General features: G+C 43.6%; 1 protein-coding gene across 2 annotated transcripts in view; it reads right to left on the minus strand.

Annotated features, from left to right (window-relative positions):
- FBXL17 (F-box and leucine rich repeat protein 17) overlaps positions 1-10429 on the minus strand; it is a 513866-nt gene that overhangs the window by 62027 nt on the left and 441410 nt on the right. The gene's annotated exons all lie outside the window — the stretch shown is intronic.

Genomic DNA, 10429 nt, shown 5'->3' on the forward strand with positions numbered 1-10429 from the left:
CATCACCAACTACCAGAGTTTACCCAAACTCACGTCCATTGAATCAGTGATGACATCCAACCATCTCATCCTCTGTCGTCCCCTTCTCCTCCAGCCTTCAATCCTTCCCAGCGTCAGGGTCTTTTCAAATGAGTCAGCTCTTCGTATCAGGTGGCCAAAGTATTGCAGTTTCAGCGTCAACATCAGTCCTTCCAATGAACTGAAATCCAAGGACTGATTTCCTTTAGGATGGACAGGTTGGATCTCCTTGTAGTCCAAGGGACTCTCAAGAGTCTTCTCCAACACCACAGTTCAAAAGCATCAATTCTTTGGTGCTCAGCTTTCTTTATGGTCCAACTCTCACATCCATACATGATGAGTGGAAAAACCATAGCCTTGACTAGATGGACCTTTGTTGGCAAAGTAATATCTCTGCTTTTTAATATGCTGTCTAGGTTTGTCATAGCTTTTCTTCCAAGGAGCAAGCATCTTTTAATACCATGGCTGCAATCACCATCTGCAGTGATTTTAGAGCCCCCAAAAGTAAAGTCTCTGTTTCCATTGTTTCTAATTATTCAGTTCAGTTCAGTCACTCAGTTGTGTCCAACTCTGTGACCCCACAAATCGCAGCACGCCCGGCCTCCCTGTCCATCACCAACTCCCGGAGTCCACTCAGACTCACGTCCATCGAGTCAGTGATGCCATCCAGTCATCTCATCCTCTGTCATCCCCTTCTCCTCCTGCCCCCTATCCCTCCCAGCATCAGAGGCTTAGAGAAATGCAAATCAAAACTACATAATGAGGTCCCGCCTCACACCAGTCAAAAGCACCATCATTAAAGAGTCTATAAATGAGGGTGTAGAGAAAAGAGAATCCTCCCACAGTGTTGGTGAGAATATAAGTTGGTGCAACCACTATGGAAAATAATATGTAAGTTTCTCAAAAAACTAAAAATGGATTTACATATGGTCCAGCAATTCCACCCCCAGGCACATATCTGGATGAAACTCTAATTCAGTAAGATCCATGCACCCCTATGTCCATAGCAGCACTATTCACAGTAGGCGAGATATGGAAACAGCCCACAGGTCCATCAACAGATGGGCGGGGTAAAGAAGATGCTGTATATATACTGGGTTGGCCAAAAAGTTTGTTTAGATTTTTCCATGAGGAAAAACCCAAATGAACTCTTTGGCCAACCCAATATATACAATGGAATACTACTCAACCATTAAAAAATAACAAAATAATGCCATACTCAGTAACACAGATGTAATTAGAGATTATCATACTAAGTCAGGAAGAGAACGACAAATACCGTATGATATCACTTATTTGTGAAATATAAACTATGACACAAGTGAACCTATCTATGAAAGAAGCAGAGTCACAGACACAGATAACAGATTCGTGGTTTCCAAGCGGAAGGCCATTGGCAGGGGCTTGGACTGTGAGGTTGCAAACCATTATATATAGAATGAATAAACAACAAGGTCCTGCTGTATAGTACAGGGAACTATACTCAATATCCTGAGATAAACCATAAAGGAAAAGATTATATTGATTTTTTTAATGTATATATATATATGTGTAACTGAATCACTTTGCTATACTGCAAAAATTAATATAATATTGTAAATCAACCAGACTTCAATAAAATAAATTTAAAAAATGATTGTAAGTGGTTTAAAAGACAAGGGCACATTTTGAATCATAACGGTTATTAGCTTTTCACACAGTAGGCTCACAATAAATACTTACTGAATTAGAGACTTCAGAAGGATGTGTGTTTGTGTGGGAGGGTGAGGAGGAGTTTCAGAAGGAGTTTCAGGAAGCTGGCCTGGACTGTGATATCACTCCCAAGAGACGAGCCATGAAGCAAAAAGGGGAGGTGTCCTTTGTGTGGGACTGACAGGGTGAAGAGAGGTTTGTTTGGCTGCCTCTGTTATCTCCTGAGGAGGCAGAGGCATAGAAACGGCATCAAGTGTTGGCGTAGGGCAGAGGAAACGGGATGAGAGACGCACGTGTGCTGGGTTGAGAGAACAGACATTTTCTTCTGGGGCAGGAGCAAAGGAAAGAAGATACACAGAGAGCTGGCAATGATGATGGTGACGACCACAGTGATGAGGACATCACCTTGCAAGTTTCCTTGATCCTCTTGGAAAACTACTTAGATAAGACAGTTGAGAACGCCCCTGAGAATCTTTGATCCTTAAGTGAAGCAGATCCATTAAACTTTTCATCACACCACATCCGGGAGACTATCCAACCAAAGGACAGCTAAGTACTGGGGATTGGTTGATTCTAAAAGGAAAGCTGAGTGTTTTTAGGACAAGGAAAAGTGAAGTCGCTCAGTCGTATCTGACTCTTTGCGACTCCATGGACTGTAGCCTACCAGGCTTCTGGGTCCAGGGGATTTTCCAGGCAAGAGTACCAGAGTGGGGTGCCATTTCCTTCTCCCGGGGATCTTCCCAGGACAAGGGAAGGAGGATGAGAAATAATCAGGAAGCAGCCAGCATATATCCCCTGCAACAGTAAAAAGGGTCCTGATTCGAATACCTAGGCTTCAATCAGCTGGAGGAAGTTCATCTTGTCCATTATCCCACTCTATTCTCAGCAGAAGTTTGGATTTCCTTTTAGAACCAACCGATCCCCAGTACTTAGCTGTCCTTTGGTTTGACAGAACCCATCTTCAGCCCTGGAGTTAGGCTATGAGGAACTTAACACGTTTGAATTCCATCCACAGAGTCTTACTTCACTCAGGATGGTATGTATGAGGTCTTGGGTTTACCAGTGCTACCTTTTTGCTACCACAAGGAGAATCTGCCTACGGATACCACCAGCAGACTGAGGGAGGCAAGTGGAAAGCAATGCAGGAAAACAGAACTGGAGCCTGAGAATGCGGAGTGCTGGTCCAAACTTCACGGCTAACTGGGACTGCCTCTTCAGGGCCTTCAGGGCCACAAACCAGTCAAACCCACCCTGCCTTTTTGTTCAAACCAGTTGAGTTGGGGTTTTTTACTAATTGCAACCAAAAGATTCCTGACCATATTCCATGTGTTTGATAAATGGTTTCTAAAATAAATGTGGATAGAACCCTGAACTACATTTTAGTCATTGATGGAGAGGCTAATAAACTTATCTTTTGTGTAGAGAAAAACTAGTTTCTTACTATAATTGAAAGTTTAAAATACATTATTTGCTTAGACCCAAGCGTCCCTTCATTATTTTTAGAACTTCCTAAAATTTATGCCATATGGAATCTGGAGGGGGATGTTTGAATTCTAAATGAAGAGTCTCAACCATTACAAGCTGCATGAAACAGAAGTAAAACATTTTTGCCAATTTTTACAATTTTATTTGTATACCCTATTTTAGATCTGGGAATCTGACACTAAAAATAGTCTCAGATTTAATGTTGATTTGTATTCAATGCCAACAATAAAAAAAAAAAAAAAAGAACCCTAGTTAATATGTCTTTGGTGTTTTTATTTTAGTGAACTGCTATTTCATAAGAGCGGTTTCCCAGATTGAGTAGGGGCTGGAGGGGGCGGGGGGTGGGATGGTTTATTCTTTATATGTGAAGAAAAATTTCCACCAATAGTCTGGAAAAAATATGCAACCGTCTTTTCTGCAAGAACTTAAGAAAGTAATGAGATTTTTTTCCCCCTCCTTGGCTTCTAAGAAATTTACAGTGAACCACATTGTTCTTGCGTAATCTAGTCTTGGGACATAATTTCAGAACCCGAATGTACCTTTCTGCATGTAAAAATAAAAGTAATTTTGGTGCCTATAATAAATCAATAGCTAAACAAGAGAGCTGCGCTTACTCTAGCCTTGTCTGCTGCCTTGTTCAGCTGCTAGAACCAAATACCTTAATCCAAACTTGACTTCCCTAACATTTCATCGTTATTGCTAGTCCTCGCGGTCTCCCATCTGGGTTCAATCAGCCTGACATCTATTGGCTCAAAGAACTTTACACATCTGCCAGCAGACAAAGGAAGCCTGATGCCAGCTATCCCCACTAACTCGTAGGCACCTCTGGACTTCTCACTCTTGGCGTTTTGCAGAAAGCTTCTCTTATTATATAAAAGCTCATTTAATACTTTCTTTCTTGGGCAATAGATTTTTCTTTTTGGGTGGGTGTTGGGGGGAAGTCTGCTAAGAACCTAAGCTGGCTGCTTCTTCTGGGTAGAGCAGACCTCACCTATGTCCCGCTGGATGGTGTAGCTTGTGCAGTAAACACAAGATACAGATCCCAGGCATTTGTCCGTATTTACTCTATAAAGACTAGGTGGTTTGGGACTACAATCATCAAATCCCTTGTTTCACAAGGTTTTATAAAAAGTAAGACCACCTAAACATAGTTTAGGGTCAAGCTTTTAAAATCTAAAACAAACTGTACCCTGGAGACGGAAGGTTCTTGGTAGTGGCTGAAGGCGCTGTGAGAACCCCCCGGATCCACGCCGCAGGCGAGCACAGAGGTGAACAGGGTCACCCCAATTACTTCAGCCTCTTTTCCGACTCTCTAACTTTTCTTAAAGCTCCATCGCTTCCTGCTTACCTTTTTTTTTTAAATGTAGTTTCATGAGATAAAAATGACACCAAATAGATTTGAGAATATACGATTTCTGACAAGACTGTTCTTTCCTCCAAGAAATTCAACAATAAATAGGCATTATGTTTAATCATTTCAAATGAAGTCAAGTCTAAAATCTGCTATTTTTATTCCAGAGCACAGGCTATAGGAACGTCTTTCTTCTTTCTTATATAAGAAAATAAACTTCTTAACTGAGCTATCCTATTTCCCCTGGCTGCTGGGCATAAAATGTGCCATTTAACTCAAGAATATTTTACCTCTTCCCTTTATCCTGTTCATCTCTCACAAAATAATGTACATTTTTCACCTTCAGCATAGACTGAATGAGAAAATGCCTTCAACATGTGGTCAAAGAAGTTTGTTTTCTGAATTTAAAATCCTCAGAATAAGAAACCATTTTCTCAACATGCTAAAATTTTAGTCTTTGAGCATGATCAAAGGTTGTGTCACTAAGACAGAGCAACTCTGGGTCTAAGAATCCTATTTAGGATTTCCTATTTCACAGCCTGTCAGGGCATTCCTCTCCTTTCCTTAGGGCACTTCAAAGTAATGAGTAAAAGTTTCTTGAATATATAAAAGTAAAATATATTTAACCCTGTTAACTTGCAAATATCAGTAGATTGGGACCACCAGGACCACCACGACTATTACAACTATGATTCCCGGTTGCTGACAGAAACTGTCAGCTTCCTAGAAGGGAATAATAGAGCGTGGGGGGCAGGTCTCCCTATTTTCTTTTTCTAATTTGTAAGTTTCCTGAGGATTTAAAATGATCTTGTGAGGATGCTGGTAAAACCACAGCTGAAAATCTACAGCCTGAGCATTCTGTAAAACCTAAAGAGGAAATAATATCAAAAGCTTTAGAAAGCTGTGGGTTTTCTTTTTTTTTTTTTTTAAGAAGGTGAAAGATGAAAGGAAAACCTGCCCAAGTAGCATACCAAGAAACAGATGGTCTTTTAAAAAAAATGAACCAAGAGTGTGCCTTCCACAAGCATGCTTCTTAATTGCAGCATACTGAGCACTTCTATGCAGATTATCGCAATTGCTAAACGCAGAGCCGAATAAACTGGGTTAACGCACTGACATTAAGTGACATAGTGTACTTGGAGCTCATCTACTATTTGGTCTGTAAACACCTGATATGCAAAATCGCATGAAGAAACTAGTGCCAAGCCGGTTTAAGATTAACCAATGTTCAGGGAAGATTTAAAAGGCTTGGCTTTCATTTTGCGAAAAGATGCTCCCTTTCATATTTAATCAATGAACTCAGTTCCGTTTTAAGCACTCCACTTAGAATGTATGATTTTGTTTCATTTTGGCTTATTCCAAAACGAGTTAAAGGAAGCTTAGGAACTACAGCGGGGAGGGGGAAGGGGGAAAAAAAACCCTCAAGAACTTATACCAGTTAAAACAGAAAAGTTCACAAGCAAAACTCCGAAACACGTAGATTATTGACTTAACCTCCACTGGGCAGAGTGAGGACTAACAGCTTCAGAGTTTATTTCTATTTAGCACAGGGGCATAGAGAAACTACCGACAGCCCTACCTGCCTGCAATGCGGGAGCCCCGGGTTCGATCCCTGGCTCGGGAAGAGCCCCTGGAGAAGGAAATGGCAACCCCCTCCAGTATCCCCGCCTGGAGAACCGCATGGACGGAGGGGCCTGGTGGGCACAGTCCACAGGGTCGCAGAGTAGGACAAGCCTGAGCCCGTGTCCTCCTCCTCACTTCGCTTTGCAGGTGCCGTCCGCTCAGTCCTTGGTGAGGGAGCCTTTCAGCGAGGGTCGAGGCAGACCGACCGACACGCGGGAAAGCAAACCGCTCTCTCGGTTCCTTGACGGGAGAAAAGCGGGCCCAGCGCGGGATCTGCTCTGGAGAAGAGGGGGCGGGTCTCCCTGTGAGGGGAACCCTCAGGCAGGCACAGCCGGGGGCTCAGTGAGTGCCTTCTGCAGCGCCGCGGGCAGAGGGGCCTGGCGGGGCTGGAGCAGCCGCTGACTCAGCGAGGAGAGAGCTGCTGCGATGACCGCGTCCCAATCTGGTACTCAACACGCGCAGTTTTTCAAGGCATCTGCATCAGCACGCTTTCATTAAAGTTTGAGTACCAACTTTATCAAGTGATTTATTTTTTTTCTCTTTGGGCAAAAAGCTTTGTGTAACTTATATGACCTCTCACTTCACTATTGCTCGTACTGATCACAACAGACAAGCAAATTCTGAAAGCTAAAAGGTTTGTAACAAGGAAATATTCACGTGTTTGCACTCACATAACTCGTTGATGGATACATAAAATACATACATTGAAATATCTATGTATATAGATCTCTATTTAATCTATATTTATGTGTGAAAGTGTTACATGGCTGACATGCACCTCTGTAAATGATATAAATAAATTCCCAGTGCTCCACCGAGTTGTGGGCGGCAAAGTGCTTTCATTAGGCGCTCAGCCCCTCAAAGACGGGGACGCGTTGTGTTCTTTGCAGATTTGCGTGCTTAACCTTGCTGAGTAACTACGCCAACCGAGGGGTGCTCGGCCGTCCTCTGGATTTTGTCCTCTGATTCAGGGAAGCCATGCATGAGCTCTTGTTTTTGTGCTGCTGCTGCTGCTAAGTCGCTTCAGTCGTGTCCGACTCTGTGCGACCCCATAGACGGCAGCCCACCAGGCTCTGCCATCCCTGGCATTCTCCAGGCAAGAACACTGGAGTGGGTTGCCATTTCCTTCTCCAATGCATGAAAGTGAAAAGTGAAAGTGAAGTCGCTCAGTCGTGTCCCACCCTTAGCGACCCCATGGACTGTAGCCCACCAGGCTCCTCCACCCATGGGATTCGCCAGGCAAGAGTGCTGGACTGGGTGCCACTGCCTTCTCCCAACACGTCGGTTACCTTGCAATAAATACTACTTGCATCGTGCTGTTGTGCTTTTTGGACATAGAAACACAGATTTCCCCTGAATCAGAAAGAGAAAGAGCCTGTAGGGTCCTAAGTAAATGGAAATTGGCTTTCTTGCTTGGCTTCTACATAACATGCAACCGGGGCTCTAACGCTGGCGGGCTCGCGCATCCGCGTCTGCTCCACCCGCAAGTCTTGCTGGCTCCGCCTTCCGCTGATCCGGAAGCCAAGTGCCTCTCCGACCGCCTCTGCCGGCTCTCCGGTCCAAGCCAGCCTCCTCTCCACCTGAATCACGGATGAGTCCAACAGCATCTAATCGGCTCCTCTCCATCTGCCTTTGGCTTCCTAGAAACCACCCTCACAAACGGCCAAAGGGATCTTACACCAGCGAATCAGCTCGAGGCTCCCTCCTCCTCGCAAGGGCAATCTCTCGAGTCAGCCTCACTCAGAGTAACGTCCTAAAATAAAGGCTTTAAAGTTCTGGCCTCTGACGCTGCTCACTCTACTGCACTCACACTGCCCTCGTCACTCTTGGACCAACAGACAAATCACTCCCCCTTCTCACGGCCTTGGTACACGGATAGTTCCCTCCGCCCAGATTCACTCAACGCCCCTGGCTCCCAAATCTTCACGGCTGGCACTCTCACCTGCCTCAGACCTTTCAGAGTTCCTTTCTCAGTGAGATCCTCCCTCAATCTCCTTGTCGTTGTTTTTAAACTTTTTATTTTATGCTGGCATACAGTCAATTAACAATGCTGCGTTACTTTCGGGTATACAGCACCGTGATCCATTTACACATACACACTCTGTTCTGTGCCGTCCAGGTTATTTCCGAGTGCTGTGCAGAGTGCCCCACGTCATACGGCGCGTCTCTGCCGGCTGATAAATGGCACTACTCCCTGCCCTTCCCGAGCTCCCGGCCTGGTCTTACTTATCAGCTGATTCTACTTCGTCCCATACACTAGATTGGAAGCCCCCCAGGTCAACAGTTTTGACCTGTTTCTTTAACTGCTTTATCTCCAGTGCCTGTGGCACGCCTGGGATACAGTGCTCAATAAATACTTAAGAATAAATGAACTGAATGATGGCTCAATAGTATAACCAAGCACACTTTGGAGATGTAGTTTTATGCCAAAATTGCATAACGCATACTCCAAGCTTAAGCCCAAACAGCAAAATTATTGAGTTTTGTGACTCGTTTTCAGTCTCTGGATATACTTCAAAGCGACAGCTCTTTTTTGACAAGTTGGCAGATTGAGAACCAAAGTGACTGGGCCTGCTGCACTCGTATCTAAACTGTGGACGTGAATCTGAATACATGGCCCACAAAAAGCTCTGCAGCACCGACTTTGTCACTTAAGCAACAAAACTCTGGTGGCCAGAAAGAGTTAACCGAATTTTTAGGTGAATATGAATTATTAAAGAGGATTGGGACGACTTAGCTCAATATGAATCTGAGATTTTTTGGATGGTCAACTTTAAGGGATTGTGAAGTGACATGTGGGATATGAATAAATCCAACCCAAAATTCTGGAGTGAACTTTTGAGCAAATCGAATGACTTCTGTCTAGCACCTTTTATAAATCTAGCAGAAACCAAATTTACATCAATGCCAAAGGCAGAGTGAATCTTTCTCCAGGAAGTGCCTAATCCTGCAATAAACCTGTTGAAGAGACAGGTTTAATGTTCACCAAGGCTAAGTGTTTAAGAGGTCTCCATAGTATAATTTATCACTACTACAACTTTTTGCTCTGCTTTCAAAGCTGTGAAAATTGCTCCCTAATCCCACTAGGAACTAAGTTGCTCATATCAGGATCACAGTTTACAGTTCGTTTCTATTTTCGTAGCACTTCTTTGTTTATTGCTTAGTGAAAAAAAATCTGCTATTATATGTACTATCTGCTATTGTATGTGTATATGTGTATTACACAGGACGTAATCAGATGACAATTCAAAGGGTGAAATATACTGCTTGATGATAGTAAATTGAGTAAAAACAAGGCACAATAATCTGGATAGAAGATTTCAGATTTAAATAGGAAAGATGGAGGTGGTCACTGAATCTTTATTTCCAACCTCATCAGAAGTTAATTAGCCACACACTCTTACCACAGCCTTAGAGTGCATGTGATTTATTTGGGAATTCTGAAGGCTGAACGTCCTTGGGTTCTTTTCATCACACTAGTTATGAAAATGTGTGCTAAATTTACCATGTGCAACAGTGTTCAAAGTTAAGGCTGCTAAAGGGAACGTTTTTGTGTTTACATTGCAAATATATAAAAAGAATAAATAAATACACAGTTGGCAAAGACTTATTTCCATTTATTCTGCTTTAAAAAGAAACCAATTTTTAAAATTGTGTAAGTCTATATGCACACACATACTAATTTGACGCCAAGGCCCATTTTCAGGAAAACACTTTAAGACAGTACTAGTTAACTAACAGAGCACAAGCGGTAAGGTCTAGGGAGCTCTCTATCATTAGTGATAAACTGGAGCGGCTCTCAGATTTCATCTCAGAGCACCCTGTGGCAGGGTTTTAGTGTCAAGTGTCAGGAGGAGGTCTGGCGCTGGTTTTAGAGAATCCTAAACATTTACTCCCGACTTTGGATTACAGTTTCAGCTTTTTGCCAGCAATTGTTTCCTTCCAAAATGGAATCTGACTTCTCTCCCGTCTCCTTCATCCCCATGTTAGGTACCCTATAGGATGCAGGGGGCACTGGCTGGGCACACATATTCCCACATTCACACACATCCCCGCATATTCCACATATTCTCACATATAGCACCGAGGTAACCAGTGACACGAACTCGGTTCCAATGAGCCTCATGATGGATGTTTCACAGAAGGAACCAGCCACTGGAGAGGAGAGCAGCCCCCGAGCAAGGGGCGGTCACAGGGAGGAGCGCCACGCTTCTCCTCCTTATCACACAGCCCCACGCAGAACCCGAGGAGCTACACGCC

The sequence above is a fragment of the Ovis aries genome, chromosome 5 (assembly GCF_016772045.2).
Source record: "Ovis aries strain OAR_USU_Benz2616 breed Rambouillet chromosome 5, ARS-UI_Ramb_v3.0, whole genome shotgun sequence".
Taxonomy (NCBI): Eukaryota; Metazoa; Chordata; class Mammalia; order Artiodactyla; family Bovidae; genus Ovis; species Ovis aries.